At 40.3% G+C, this 16,720-nt stretch overlaps 1 protein-coding gene across 1 annotated transcript in view; it reads left to right on the top strand.

Moving 5' to 3' along the window:
- The window catches only part of SUV39H2 (SUV39H2 histone lysine methyltransferase), a 30,454-nt gene continuing 13,734 nt past the window's right edge, over nt 1–16,720 (top strand). Inside the window, exon 1 of the mRNA XM_081025763.1 lies at nt 1–156. The gene's annotated coding sequence lies outside the window, so the exon portion shown is untranslated. The remainder of the gene's footprint in view (nt 157–16,720) is intronic.

Raw genomic sequence — 16,720 nt, 5'->3', positions numbered from 1 at the left:
AGCGCGCCTCGCGGCCCCAGTCCCGCGGCCTCGCCCCCCGACTCCGCGCGGGCCGGCCGGGGTGGGGCGTCGGCCAGTTGAACTATCCCAACAGACCGCGGCTTTTTGAATGAAAGCGCCTCAAGATGGCGGCGGCCGGAGCCGACACGCGAGGAGGTGAGGGCTGCAGAGCGGCGCCCCTCGCTACCCCCGTTCTCCAGGCGGACTCCTCCGGCCGGGGGCGGGCCGGGACGCGCGGGCCGGGCGGAGCGCGACGCGGCGACACGCCGCCTCCCGCGCTGGGGACTCCGGGCCCCCGAGGCGCCCCACGGGCTTCCCCCTCCTCCGTTCCCCGCCCCTTCTCGCGGCGCGGCCCGCTCGCTCCCCGCGTTGTGCCCACGCCCCGGCCGGCGCGCCCGGACCTGCCCGCCGAGGTCCCGTGGGGCCCGCGGCGCCCGCCCGCTGCGTGTGGAGGCATCTGGCTCCTGCCGCCGCTCCCTCTGGTCCCGGGGTGGCGGGCGCCACGCGCGTTCCCGTGGGCGAGCGTGTGGCTTCAGTCCTTTGTGGTGGCTTCGGCGGGTCGTTGAGCGTTCCGCTGGCCCCGTAATGGGAGGCGGGCAGACCCCGCGGTGTGACGGGGACGAGCGGGGCCGCGGGCCGGCCGCCCAGACGCGGGCTGAGCGCGCATCCGTCCCGACCGGGCCGCCGCGGGGGGTCACGTTCCCGGTCGGAGAGTGGCCGACCGAGTGGGTATTGGAGGATGTGGCCTCTGGCGTAGGGTCACTTTTACACCCGCCAGGAACTTGCGTGTTGTTTATACGGACGCCAGAGAATTAGGTGCCGAACGGGGGTGGGGGGGTGTGTGCCGCGCGCGCGCGCCTTGAAAGACGGCCACTTGCAATTGCATTTTAATAATGTAAAGGTGTTTTCCAATACGGCTGCTCGCCACAAAGGTTATGAACTCTTCGTCCACAAACTTTTCCTCCCTGAGAGGTTAGTGTGAACGGTTCTGAGGTTTTTGTGGTGGTGATGAAATGCTTACTCTTGAAAATGAATTTTTCTACATGATTATACTCGCAAGTGTTGCCAAGAGCTTTCCGTTTCTTACGTGCCATTGTTTTTTACGCTCCATAGCATCTCCATCGGGGCTTGTGCCTTGAAGCCTCTTAATGACTTCAGCCGGCTAAAAATGGTGGGGACGGCAGGCACACCGCCTTTGCGTGTGGTCAGCTTAAGGAGGTTCACTTGACACAAAACATCCTTAAGATTTTTAACGGAAAGGATCTAAGGGGGTCGTTTCGGTTCTACCACCCTGCTACCCCCAGACCACCACGACAGAACAAGCAACCTCTCCCCCCAATTTTTTTTTGGGGGGGGGGCAAATATCTTGGTCCAGAATTATGAGTCCTTTGTAGGAAGTGGGGATGGGTGGAAATTAGGCTTCCAGGGTTTGTGACGATGAAGTCTCCGAGTTGAGGGTGAGGAATGGAGATAGAGTAAGGGCAGCTGGGTTTTCTGTAAATTACCTCAAAACACAAGGTTATCACAACTACCTTGAAGAGCTGCCAAATGAAGCTTGAGTTTCCTGATAGCTTTCATTTGGTAACCCCAACTGACTCCAACCCTCACATTTTTTTCAGTGAATCTGAAACCCAGAACTCTGAAAACCTCACTGAAATCAGGTAGCTAGGGTGGCCTACCAAAGGCTAGGGCAGAGGACCGCTTATCCTCTCCAGTGCTTACCATCACACTTGCCATAAAACCCAAGTTTGTTACAGATTTCTAAACATCACTTTGTGTTAGCATATTTTACATGCAGTATGGTAGCATACTGTTGGCAGAAGTTTGAGGGTAAAATCTGCAGCAGTTACTGGCCTCTTCCGTAAGTTTGATTATGAGTGTGTCTTCAAGCTTGGTATATGGGTCAAGTAAATTGAATACTCTGTTTTGTAATTCTTGGCTTTAAAAACAGTACAGGAAATGAGTATTACAAAAATCAATATACTCTCCATTATATGATTATGACTCTTGGGTTTATTCACCTTGATACATTGCAGCATGGGCAAAATAATAAGTGGAGTTAAAATTTCATGCAACACTGCAAAGTGGGAAAAGTAGGACATATGATGTATGAGTATGTAACTATAGAACTATATTTCGGTTAGATTTCAGTTCTTATTTATCTAAGAGAATGGGGAAACGTTACCTTTTTAACAAATTAAAGATTGTTTTAAAATACATTTAAGATCCATTTCTAACAATGAGTATGTCCTAGAGATCTACATTTTATTAAAATAGCAAATTATATTCTATGTAGAATATAATGGAGAAGTCAAAAACATTCTCTTTTGACCTTTGCAACTATATGAAATCTTAAGAAACCTTACAGACATGAAACATTTTGTTCAGGTGGCTCACTAGAAATTAATTGGCATCAGTTAAACACAGTAGGATAGAAACCCATGAGAAAACCCAAGAAGACCAATTTACCTAAATAGTTCTTGAATGCTTAACTTTTTCTTGAAGACGCAGAAATGGTTTCTTGTCATATGAATTTTTAGTCCTGTAAAATTGCCAGTAGAAGGGTGGGGATGTAGAGATCTTAAATTTTTCCTTTTCCTTTTTTGTTTTAATTTAGTAGCTATTTCATTAGTAAAGAATTCTATTTTCTTATTGTAGCTTGGTGTGTGCCTTGCCTAGTTTCACTTGATACTCTTCAGGAATTATGTAGAAAAGAAAAGCTCACATGTAAATCGATTGGAATCACCAAAAGGAATCTAAACAATTATGAGGTGGAATACTTGTGTGACTACAAGGTAGTAAAGGTAAGGCAAATATCTAGCCCCTTAAAAGAGACCTAATCAGACTTCAGTATTTCATATTTCTGTAAGATAAAAAGAACCTTAAAAATAAGCAAAGCTCTTCTTAATGTTTAAAATTTTAAGCCATAATTATTTATATGTCCTATCATCAATATTGCCAAGTAACATTGAGAGGATTTTGAACTATAAATGTTCTTGCATCCGACTATTTTAAGGTGCTTATATCATTCTACATCCAACTCTTGATTATCTCCATGTGGATTACCAGAGCAAATGTTTTACCTCAGATTGGCTTCTGTCATTCATTTTGTTCCTGAATCATATTTCCCCACTATCACCTGAAATGAACCTAGCAAATCAAACCAATTTTAGTGTCACTGAATCTCCACAAGCAGTATCACCATTTGTATTCCCTGCCATTGTGTCCAGCTTCAGATATTAGTGAGGTTCTGTGGTGTAATAAGACTGGCCTGGAGTTTAAAGTCATTTCTAGCCTTTGTTTAGTGTCTTGTGACTTCAGCAAAGTCACTTTACTGGGCCTTACTTTATTCCTATTTCTTTCACAAAATGACATTCTTCTAAGATTTATCAACCTAAACTTGACAGTATATTTTTGAGTAATCATTTCTCTATAGCCTACTTCCTCTGCAAGAACTCTGTTTTGGTCACTAGTCTGTCAGCTGTATCAGATAATCAGGTATCTTGTTTAGTTCTTTTCCTTGTTCAGCTTCCATATCAATTCAGTCATTAAATACAGTTCCTCCTTTGAAACATCCGTCTTCCTTTGGTACCACTGCCTTCCTCATTCAGTGGGATTTTATGATCACGCATTTTACCTACACTCCTCGCAACCTTCCACCCCGAAAGAGCCCAATCACCTGTCATCTGAGTTTATAAACTCTGGTTGACCAGTCTCGCTGCAGGTATCCTGTGGGGCCCATTGGCTCTGTTAAAGCTTCTTTCTGTTCTCACACTGCTCAGTTCTACTTGACAGACTTTTTATTCTTTGCTTTCTTTTCCCATTCTTGTCAGTTCTCCCAATTTTTACTATTCTGGACTTCTCTTATTCAACTGCAGACCTTTTCTAGCTCAGTGAAAAATAGGATCCCTCAAGTATGAACTCTCAACTTACCTTCACACCAATATGTGTATCTTTGCTCATTCCTACTTTCAGAGGTGTCACCATTTTTCTTTTTTGTTCCTATCCGTCCCTTTTAGGGCTTTACTTGATGTCGTTTTTGTATCAAGCTCTCTTTTACCATTGATTTATCTCAGTTGATAAACCTACTCATATCTTCCCTAACTTTCAAAAATCTTCCTTTGACCTTGCCTCCCCACTCATGCATTTCCTGTGTTTTCCCTTCCATTTCATTTCCCATTAACTTTTTTTCCCCCAAGAGTATTTTTGGTTTTATATACACAGGTTAGCATGACATCAGTATACAGACAATTGTTCATAATACATACACAGTTCATAACACATTCACAGTTATCACAATACAAAGATGATGTTAACTAGGGCAGTTGAAGAATAAGAAGGGAGGGATAGGCATAAACCAGTTTAAAAGTGCATTGTATTTATTTATTTTTAATGAGTTATATAACATTGTGTAGGTTTAGTATTTACAACATGTTGATCTGATATATTTACATATTGCAACATTATTACCAACATAAAGTCACCTAACACCTCTATCATGTCACATAAGTTTTTCTTTTTGTGGTGGGAACAATTAAGATCAAGTCTCTTAGCACCATTAAAGTTTATAATACAGTATTTTTTTTATAATTACCATGCTAAGCATTAGATGTCCAGGACATACTTATCTACTGGTTACAAGTTTGTACCTTTAAAAAACATCTACCAAATTACCCCACCTGCCAACCCCTGCTAATCATTATTCTATGCTCTCATTTTGCAAGTTTGGCTTTTTCAGATTATATGTATATGTGGTATCATACAGTATTGGTCTTTCTCTGTCTGACTTATCTCACTTAGCATAATGCTCTGAAGGGCCATCTCTGTTGTCACAAATGGCAGGATTTCCCTCTTATCCATGGCTGAATAATATTCCTGTGTGTGTGTGTGTGTGAGAGAGATATCTTGGCTATTGTGGAAAATGCTGCAATAAACAAGGGAGTGCATACCTCTCTTCGATATCCCATTTTCACTTACACCCAGTAGTGGAATTGCTGCGTCATATGGTAGGTCTGTTTTGAATTTTTGGAGTAACCTCCATGCTCTTTTCCGTAGTGGCCCAACCAATTTATATTCCCACCAACAGTACACAACGGTTCCCTTTTCTGGATATCTTTGTCAGCACTTGTTAACTCTTGTCTCCTTGATAATAGTCAACCTAACAGCTATGAGGTGACATCTCATTATGGTTTCATCTGCATTCCCCTTCTAATTACTGATGTTGAGCATCTTTTCATGTACCTGTTGACCATTTGGATGCCTTCTGCCTTCTTTGGAAAAATGTCTATTTAAAATAATTGTAATGAACAATGTCAAGGAGTTTCTTTCCTATGTTTACTTCTAGTTTTATAGCATCAGGTCTTATGTTTAAGACTTTCAACAATTTAATTTTTGTGAGTGGTGTGAGATAAAGGCACAATTTCATTTTTCTGTATGTGGTTACCCAACATCATTTATTGAAGAGACTATCCTTTCCCCATTGAGTGTTCTTGGCTCCTACGTCAAATATTAGTTGAACATAAATATATACAGAAATTTATTCCTTGGCTCTCTCTTCTGTTTCCTTGGTCTGTGTGTCTATTTTTTTTACCAATACCATATTATTTTAATTCCTATAGCTTTGTAGTAGAGTTTCAAATTAGGAATTGTGATGCCTCTGGCTTTGTTCTTCTTTCTCAGGATTGCTTTGGCTATTTGAGGTCTTTTATGTTTCCACACAAATTATTCTATTTTTTTCTATTTCTGTGAAAAAATATATCATTAAAATTGTAAGGATTGTGTTGAATCCCTAGATGCACATGGTGGTATGCACATTTTAACAATATTAATTCTTCTCATCCATGAACATGGATGTCTTTTCATTTGTTTATGTCTTCTTCAATTTCTTTCATCAAAGTCTTATCATTTTTATTGTATAGATCTTTCACTTCTTGGTTTAATTTATTCCTAAGTATTGTTTTTCATTCTATTGTGAATGGAATAAATAGTTTTACTTTTTTCAGATGTTTCATTGTTAATGTTTGAAAACACAACCAATATCTGTATGCTGATTTTTATGGCTAGCACCTTTACTGAATTTATTGATTGGTTCCAACAGTTTTGTTGGTTAGTCCGTAGGATTATTTATATATAAAATCATATTGCCTGCAATAATAATTTTACTCTTTCCATCCCATTTGGATGTCTTTCATTTTTGTCTTCCCTAATTGCTGTAGCTAAAGCCTCCAGTACTATGTTGAATAAGAATGGTTAGAGTGGGCAATACCGTCTTATTCCTGACCTTAGAAGAAAAGCTTTCAATTTTTCACCATTTCAATAAATGATCTCTGAGTTTGTTAGATATGGTCTTCATTATGCTGAGGTGTATTCCTTCTACAACCAATTTGTTTAGGGTTTATTTTTAATTTATTGGGGTGACAATTGTTAGTAAAATTACATAATTTCAGGTGTACAATTCTGTATTACATCATCTATAAATCCCATTGTGTGTTCACCACCCAGAGTCAGTTCTCCTTCCATCACCATATATTTGATCCCCCTTACCCTTATCTCCCACCCCCATTCCCCTTACCCTCTGGTAACCACTAAACTATTGTCTGTCTATGAGTTTTTGTTTCTCATTTGTTTGTCTTGTTCTTTTGTTGTTTTTGGTTTATATACCACATATCAGTGAAATCATATGGTTCTCTGCTTTTTCTGTTTGACTTATTTCGCTTAGCATTATACTCTCAAGATTCATCAATGTTGTCACAAATGGTCCTATTTCATCTTTTCTTACCGCCGAATAGTATTCCATTGTGTATATATACCACAACTTCTTTATCCATTCATCTATCAAAGGACGTTTTGGTTGTTTCCATGTCTTGGCCACCATAAACAAAGCCGCAATGAACATTGGAGCACACGTGTCTTTATAGATAAATGTTTTCAGATTTTTTGACCCAGGAGAGGGATTGCTGGGTCATATGGTAACTCTATTCGCAATTTTTTGAGGAACCTCCACACTGCCTTCCTTAGCAGCTGCACCAGTCTGCATTCCCACCAACAGTGTATGAGGGTTCCTTTTTTTCCACAGCCTCTCCAACACTTGTTACTATTTGTCTTGTTGATGATAGCCATTCTGACTGGGGTGAGGTGATATCTCATTGTGGTTTTTATTTGCATTTCTCTGATGATTAGTGATGTTGAGCATTTTTTCATACATCTATTTGCCATTTGTATGTCCTCTTTGGAGAAATGTCTCTTCAGGTCCTCTGCCCATTTTGCAATTGGGTTGTTTGTTTTTTTGTTGTTGAGCGTCATGAGTTCCTTGTATATTTTGGATATTAGCCCCTTATTGGAGGTACTGTTTGCAAAAACCTTCTCCCGTTCAGTTGGTTGCCTCTTTATTTTGTCGATGGTTTCTTTTGCTATGCAGAAGCTTTTCAGTTTCATATAATCCCATTTGTTTATTTTAGTTTTTACTTCCATTGCCTTTGGAGTCAAATTCATAAAATGCTCTTTGAACCCAAGGTCCATAAGTTTAGTACCTATGTTTTCTTCAATGCAGTTTATTGTGTCAGGTCTTATGCTTAAGTCTTTGATCCATTTTGAATTAATTTTGGTACATGGTGACAGATAGCAGTCCACTTTCATTCTTTTGCACATGGCTATCCAATTCTCCCAGCACCATTTATTGAAGAGGCTGTCTTTCCTCCATTGTATGTTTTTAGCTTCTTTGTCAAAAATTATCTGTCCATATTTATGTGGTTTTATTTTTGGGTTCTCAAATCTATTCCATTGGTCTATGTGTTTGTTTTTCTGCCAATACCATGCTGTTTTGATTATTGTAGCCCTGTAGTACAAGCTAAAGTCAGGGAGTGTAATACCTCCAGTATTGTTCTTTTTTCTTAAGATTGCTTTGGCTATTCTGGGTCTTTTGTGGTTCCAAACAAATCTGATGATTTTTTGTTCTATTTCTTTAAAATAGAACATTAAGTTTTAAAAACAGCTTTATTGAGATATAATACACATGCCATACAATTTACCAACTTAAAGTGTATAATTCAAAGCTTTTAGTGTACTCTCAGAGTTATTATAAAGTTGATTGTGCTGATGGGCGCACATTTTCATTACTCCAAAAAGAAACCCCACACTGCTTAGCCATCACTTCCCAAAGCCTGCATTCCCCCGACCCCAAGTTCTAGCCAATCAGTAATCTGCTTTCTGTCTCTATAGATTTGCCTGTTTGGATATTTCATAGAAATGGAATCATACAATATGTATGTAGTCCTTTGTGATTGGCTTCTTTCACTTACCATCATGTTTTCAAAGTTCATCCATGTTGTAGCATGTATCAATACTTTATTACTCTTTATTGTCAAATATTCCATTGTATGGATATATCACATTTACTTCATCACTTGACAGACATTTGGGTTATGTGTGTTTGGGGGCTATTATAAATAATGCTGTTATGAACATTCACGTACAAGTTTTTGCGTAGACATGTTTTCATTTCTCTTGTATATACCTAGGAGTTGAATTGCTGGGTCATGTGACATCTCTGTGTTTAACCATTCGAGGAACTGCCAAACTTTTCCAAAGTGACAGCACCATTTTATATTGCCACTAACAGTGTATGTGGGTTTCAATTTCTCTACATCTTCATCAACACTTCTTATTATCTGACTTTTTGGTTATAGCTGTCTAGTATGTGTTTAGTGGTTTCTGATTGTGATTTTGATTTGCATTTCTTTTATGGCTAATGATTCTGAGCATCTTTTCATGTGCTTATTAGCCATTTTTATATTTTTGGAGAACTTTTATTCAGATCCTTTGCCCATTTTTTTAAAGTTGGGTTGTTTGTCTTATTATCACTGAGTTGTAATAGCTTTATATATTCTAGGTAATCCCTTGTCAGATATACACCTTGCAAAAATTTTCTTTTGTGGGTTGCGTTTTCACTTCTCATGAACTTTTTAACCCACTTTATTCTGATTTATGTCCCTATCAGTGACCTAATGGCCAACTTTGTGGACTCCAAATCTAACTCTACTTCTTTGCAACATCTAACACTGTTAGCTACCCTTTTTCTTCTTTGAAACTCTTTTGTCAATGAAGAGACTGCCTAGGTTCAAATTCTGGCTGTACCATTTTCGTTGTGTAACAATCAGTAAATTACTTAGCCTCTATGTCTTTAAGTTTCCATACCTAAGAAATGAGAATGGTTATAATATCCATCTTATGGGGTTGCTATTAGCATTAAAAAAGTTGATATAGATAAATGCTTACAAAAGACACATCTGTGCTGTTTGAACTATAGAAGTGTTCACTGTCATTATTATTACCTCTATCTCCACTCCTTTTTTCCTCTTGTTTTTCTTAACTGTTCTTTTTGAGTCTCCTTTACTGTCTGTCCTACCTCTGAAATGTAGATAATCTCCAAAGCTTTATCCTTGGCCTTCTTCTTACCTTGAAGGTGTAGATGACCTCTCTCCCAACAGTTTCTACTTACATCTATTTGGCTCATGACTCCCAAATCTTTGTGAGGCATCAACCTCTTTCTGGCCTTCATTTCAAACTGTTCACACTACAGGTACCCACATTCAGTATATTTAAAACTGCACCTATTTTCCTTCCTCAAATCTGAATCCTGATCCAGTGATCCCTGTCTAGGTTAACAAAATCCTAATACAGTTAACTAACCTTATAATTGCATACTTCTGCCTTCTTTCTTACCCTCTAAATTTAATAGGTCATCAGATTGTATTCTTTTTCTGTATTTGTCTTTTCCTTTTCATTTCGGTTATACTTTCACAGATAGAGTTAGTTACCTAGCGGTCTGTGCTTACATTTGAGGAGCTACCAACATTCTTTCTTACACAGAATTCTGAGTGTTGTAGTTTAGTTTTGGATAGCGTTGGCCATTTAGAGTCTCTTTTATCCTTCTCATCAGTCCTGGTATCTTGTTTGGAATAAGGGACCTTACTGTGCACAGCAATGTTTGTCCTCAACATTCCACTTGTATCCCCATTTCTTCTCCTGCCTAATGAGTGATCGATCGATTAATTGATTTTTCAACTACAGTTGGCATACAGTATTAGTTTCAGGTGTACAACATAGTGATAGGACATTTATACAACTTATTACATGATCCCCCCAATAAGTTCGATCCCTTTTTCATTATGAAATGCCTTTCTTTGTCTCTTTTTACAGCACGTGTTTTAAAGTCTGTTTTGTCTAATATAAGTATTGCTACTTCTGATTGTTGTTGTTGTTGTTGTTGTTGTTGTTGCATTTGCAGAAAATACCTTTTTCCACCCCTTTACTTTCAGTCTGTGTGTGTCTTTTCAATGTGTGAAGTGGGTCTCTTGTACATAGCATACGTATGGGTCTTGTTTTTTAATCCACTCAGTCATCCTATGTCTTTTCATTGGAGCATTTAGTCCATTTATATTTAAAGTAATTATCGGGAGATATGTAGTTACTGCCATTTTATTGTTTTCTGATTGTTTTTGTAGTTCTTCTCTGTTCCTTTTTCATTCTCTTGCTCTCTTGTCTTCTATGTTGATGACTTTTTATAGTGTTTTGTTTGGATTCCTTTCTCTTTATTTCTTGTATATTGTATATTTTTGGTTTGTGGTTACCATGTGCTTCATAGAGAGTGCCAAAAAAATGTACACACAGTTTAAGAAAGGGAAAAACCATATTAAAATTATGCTGATGGTAACCATTTTGAGCACCTCTTGTAATTACAGAGGTCAAACGTGACTTGTATTCATCTTTTGTTATCGGTATATATATATAGTATTACAATTTTAATACAGTTTTTTCCTATCTTAAAATGTGTATACATTTTTGGGGCACTCTCTGTATACTAAGCTATGTTTATTGAAGTCTATTTTAAGTTGACAGTTGCTTAAGTTTGAACACATTTTAAAATCAATTTCTGTTCTCAATCTCCACATTTATATTGTGGTCATTATTTTTTACTTTACATGCACATATATCTTAATTAATTGTAATTACACATGATCTTCCTATTTTTAACCTTTGTATTGCCTTTACAGTTGGTTGATCCACTGCTTTTACTGTGTTTCCCTGTGGCAGAGAGCATTTTTTTCTTCCCTATATTTTTTTATTCCTATTTTTGATCATTTCTACTTAAAGTCCCTTCAACATTTCATGTAATACTGCTTTAGTTGTGATGAACTCCTTTAGCCTTTTCTTGTCTGGGAAACTATCTGTCTTTCAATTCTAAATAGTAACCTTACTGGGTAGAGTAACCTTGGTTGTAGTCTTTGTTTTCCATCACTTTGAATATTTTGTGCCAATCCTTTCTGGCCTGTAAAGTTTCTGTTAAAAATCAACAATAGTATCATGGGAGCTCCCTTATACGTATAACTAACTTGCTGCTTTTAAGATTCTCTCTTTATCTTTAACCTTTGTCATGTTAATTATGATGTGTCTTGGTATGGGCCTCTTTGGGTTCATCTTTGGGACTCTCTGCACTTCCTTGACTTGTGTGTCTCTTTCCTTCACCAGATTAGGGAATTTTTCAGTCATTATTTCTTCAAATAGGTTTTCAATCCCTTGCTCTCTCTCCTCCTTCTGGTACCCCTATGATGTGAATGTTATGCTTGATCCCAGAGGTCCCTTAAGCTATCTTCATTTTTATTTTTTGTTTATTTTTGCTGTTCTTATTGGGTGTTTTCTGTTACCTTGTCTTCCAGATCACTGATTTGGTCCTCTGCTTCATCTGATCTGCTGTTGATTCCCTCTCATGTATTCTTTCTGACTAGTTTCTTTTTATGGTTTCTATCTTTTTGTTGAGGTTCTCACTGAATTCATCTATTTTTCCCCCTAACATCATTAGGGGCATCCTTATAACCAGTGTTTTAAACTCTTGTATCTGGTAGATTGCCTGTCTCCATTTTGTTTAGCTCTTTTTCTGGAATTTTGTCCTGCTGTTTCATTTGGGACATGTTTCTTTGTCTCCTCATTGTGGCTGACTCCATGTATTTTTTTCTGTGTATTAGGTGGATCTGCTATGTCTCCCAGTCTTGGCAGAGTGGCCTTATGAGGCCCAGTGGCATAGTCTCCTGTTCACCTGAGCCAGGTACTCCAGGAGTATTCCTAGTGTGGGGTGTGTGTTCCCTCCTGTCCCAGTTGGGCTTTGATTGCTGTTGGCACTGCAGGGGATGGGCTTGACTCCCAGGCTGACTGGCTGTGGGGGATGCGATGAGTGCAGCAGACACGCTGTTCTGCAGGCACTACCCGACAGAGCGGGATTTGCTTCAGCGGGCACTGGAGACAGCCGGGTCCACCCTTTGGGTATGTCGTTGCGGAGGTGGTTGGGTAGTGCTCTGGTGTATTCTGAAGGCGGCCACCGTGTGTGTTGGTTCTGGAGGCTCTTGGGAGAGGCTCTGATGCAGGCCAAGATCAGCCGCCATTTCTGCCTGTCTTGAGGCCGCCTAGTGGGAACTACAAAGTGATCTGCAGTTGGTTGCCACTTGTGCTGTGCTTGCAGGTACTTGGGGGAGAGTGTACTGGGAACTGCAGCCAGCTGCCGCGAGTACCATGTTGGGACCCTTTTGTGACACCGTGATGTAAGCTGAGGCTAGCTGCCTTTTGTGCCAAGTTTGTAACCACTTAGTTGTAATTATCTTCCAGGCTAATACAGGCCACAAGTTATGCCAGGCTTGGGGCCACCTGGTGGGATTTACAATGCAAGTTGTGACCGGTGGCCACTTGTGCCAGGCTTGGTGCCACTTCTGAAGGGGTACAGGGCATGCCAAAGCCGGCTGATGCTTGTTTGGGGTTTGTGGACCTGTGAGAGATTTTAGGAAAGTCCACAGTGTGAGCCAAATCAGACTGCTTGTGTGGAAAAGCCGCTGGAAGTGGCTCGGGCCTGGCATGTGAGATGGGTGGGGTGGGGTGTCAGGGAATTACCAGAGCGGGGTGAACAGTGTTAGCTGGGTTAATGGAGAGCTCAGATTTGGCGCCCTCCTGCTTCTGCTGGCTAGGTCAGGGGAAGACTCAACAAAGGAGCAATGGCACCTACCAGCCCTTCCATTCCTGGAGAGAGCTGCCCCAACCGCTGTTCCTCTAGCCCTCACCCTGAAGCCAGTCAGTTCAGTTTCTCCCGGTATCTTCCTGGAACTCTGAGCTGCTGTCCCTGCACTGGAGCCCAGATCGAGTAAGTTTCTGAGTGATTGAGTCTCAGAAATGATATCTTGGAGTCCAGCAGCTCTCCATCTCAGACACAATCCCCACTGGTTTTCAGATGTTGTTGGGACTCCTCTTCCCAGCACTGGGGAGCCAGATGTGGGCCTGGGACCCCTGTCTTCTCATGGCCGACCTCCACAGCTGAGATATTCCTCCTGATTCTTAATTGCCACACCATAGGTGTGGGACCTGTCCGTTTTCATGTCTTAACCCCTCCTCCCAGTGTCATAAGTGTCATCATGACTTCATTTTTTAAAAAAAAAATTTTATTGGGGAATATTGGAGAACAGTGTGTTTCTCCAGGGCGCAGCTCAGCTCCAAGTCCACACTGTCCTTAATCTTTAGTTGCAAGGGGCACAGCCCATCATCCCATGTGGGAATTGAACTGACAACCTTGTTGTTGAGAGCTCAGGCTCTAACCAACTGAGCCATCCAGCTGCCCCTCCAGAAGCTCAGCAGCAGCTCGTTGTCTTCAATCTAGTTGTGGAGGACGCAGCTCACTGGCCCATGTGGGAATCAAATCAGCAACCCTGTTGTTCAGAGCTCAAGCTCTAACCAACTGAGCCATCCAGCCGCCCTGTGACTTCTTTATGTCCTTAATTATAGGACTTATGTTCAGCTAGTCTCAGGTGGTTCTCAATGATGGTTGTTCTGTAATTTAGTTGATTTTGATGTGGTTGTGGGAGGAGGTGAGCACATTTACCTACTTCTCCATCTTGACCAGAAATCCATATTATTTAATCCATAAACCAGTATAACTTCAACATGTCTCTCTCTCTCTCTCTCTCTCTCTCTCTCTCTCTCTCTCTCTCTCTCTCTCTCTCTCTCTCACACACACACACACACACACACACAGCAGGTGAAATATGTGATGACCCTGTCCTTTTCTTGTATGTTCCCCTTCATTTAGTTCATAAGAGACACTATCTCAGTACTTCTTCCTCCAAGCCATTACAGTTGTTTCTGAAACACAGTTCTGGTTGCATTACAGCCTTGCTTTAGACGTTTTAATGGCTCCCTGTTGTCTACCAATCTAAGGTGAGAACCTTTGGACTGAGATTCTTTATCATCTAGCCACCAACCGTCTTTCTAGCTTCATTTCTTGTTATGTATCCTACGTCTTATCCGCATTGAAATACTTGTAAATTCTTTCATTAAACTAAGACTTACTGAGTACCTACTATGAGCTGGGTACTCTTCTAAGCATTGGGAACATAGCTTAAAAATAGGCATAGCTTATATTCTAATTCCTTGAACACATCAGGCACTTTTGTGCCCTTTTGCTTTTCTCATCCAGTTCCCTCTTTGGAATACTGTTGTTTCCCGTCTCCCCTCGGCAAACCCTACTTAGTCTGCAAGATTTAGTTGAAAGGTTAACACCTATTATAGAGCCTTCTTCCCTTCACCACCTTCAGCAAATTAATTGCTTTATGTTCAGGACTTACAAAGGACTGTTTTTGTCATTATTCTAGAACTTGTTTCCTAACTCTGCTAAATTATCAGCCATTTGAGGTCCAGGACTATGGCTTACTGTAGTTCCTAGTACATGATGAGTATTTAATGGTTAATGAATTGAATTGGCTTTTGCTTTAGTGATTTTTCCAGTCCTTGCAATCACTGTTAGACTAGACCTTCATGTTTACATTATAGCAGCAGTCCATTGATTGACTAATATCTGTTTCTTCTTTCTATAATCTCACTCAAAAAACAAGGGAGTTTCTTCGCTGGGTCAGGTACTACATTAGGCACTGGAAAAATTAAAGATTAATAAGAAACTGTCCCTCACCTTAAGGAACTCACAGCCCAGTGAGAAAGACTGGCAAGTAAATCATCCATTGCAATATAGTACAGTAAGTGCTATTGTAGATATTATTATAAGATCTGGGAGGTACACATAGGCCAGGTCACAGAAAGCTTCTCAGAAGAGGTGATAATCCAACAGGGCCTGAAAAGACAAGTATTATAATTCATTATGGCTTTAGTATAGAGAATAGTGGTAAGATGGGAGTGGGAAAGAATGAGAGATGAGTGAAGGAACTTTCTCAGCCATGCTACAGTAATGGGGAGTCATTTGGAAGGTTCTAAAAAAAAAAATTGGTACAATCAGGTATGTAATTCAGAGAATTTTCTCTGTAAGAAGAAAAGTGGGTTGTCAGAGTGGAGAATGACACGTGTATAACTTAAACATTCTAAAAGGCTGTTGAAATAATCTAGGCAAGAAATGATGGTGCTTGAACTAACTAACATATTAACCATGGAGATGAAGAGAAATAGGTGGGTTCTTTTTTGTTTGTTTTTGTTTGTTTGTTTGTTTTAATTATCAGGATGTAAAATTTCCAACTGTGTGGTTTAGAGATGAGGGTGTCGAGTGGGGATCTGGTCGTAGGGATCCACATCTGGGAAAACCTGGGTTTCTGGCCTGCAGTAGTGTAGATAAGACGACTTCACCAAGACCTATGATGTAAGAGGACTAGATCAGGTTTGGAGAAGAAGGCTGGGAACATGTAAGTGTGAGATGACCAGTACATAGTTGAAAATGTGATTCTAATCAAGAGAGAACTAACTGGAAACATAGGTCTTGAAGTAATTGGCAGAAAGAACCATTGAAGCCCTGGGGATGGATACAGTTACCCATTCATTAACTCAATAGATACGTATTGGCCATCTACCACAACGTATGCTAGGCTCTAGGGATCTCAGCAATGAATGACACAGAGGTATGGTCCATGATATCATGGAGTACCTCTTTTAGTGAGGGTAGGAAAACCTTAAATGTTACTGTACAAAGTACTTCATTATGGTTGAGGTAAGTGCTAATATATCAGAAGGATCTAACTTAACCCTCCGTGAGGAATTGGTGTTTAAACTTAGTACTCAAAGAAAAGATAAGTAGAGAAGAGTCTTGAGGCAGAAGAGAGCCTGACTTCTTCAGGGAATAGAAAGTGTGAGTGGAAGAACATAGTCAGCCAAAGGGATTGAAATGAGCCTGGAAAAATGGGTAGAACCCAGAAAGTGCAGCTCCTTACAGACCAAGAAGAGAATTTTGGACTTGATCTTAAAAGCCATAGGGAAACATTTAGTAGTTTTGAGCAGGAAAGTGACATGATAAGATGGATGTGTTGAAAATACTCGTATTACTCTAGCTGCTGTGACATGAATGAACTGAAAGTGGTAAGAGGCTATTGTAGTAATCTAAGCAAAGGAAAGTATGAGAAGAGAAAAACAAAGACTGAGGAATAGTAAGGAGAAGTCACAGGAAGAACTGTCAAAGACTGAGACAAACTGGTAAGAAAAGGAAGAAAACCAAAAGAGTAAATCATGGAAGCCTAAGGAAGAGAGAATGTCAGCAAAGTAGAGGAGTGACCAGCGGGTCAAAGAACAACTGTAAAGCGCCCATTGGATTGAGCAGTGGAAGGTTCACTGATGCCCTTAGAGCAGTTTCTGTGGTGTGAATAGAAGAAACCAAAATAGAAGGAATTAAAGAATAAATTGGAGGTGAGAAAGTAAGAAT

Source organism: Rhinolophus hipposideros (genome assembly GCF_964194185.1).
Source record: "Rhinolophus hipposideros genome assembly, chromosome: 1".
In the NCBI taxonomy this organism is placed as follows: domain Eukaryota; kingdom Metazoa; phylum Chordata; class Mammalia; order Chiroptera; family Rhinolophidae; genus Rhinolophus; species Rhinolophus hipposideros.
The sequence above is the reverse complement of the archived record's forward strand: the minus strand, read 5'-3'. Positions and strand labels throughout refer to the sequence as shown.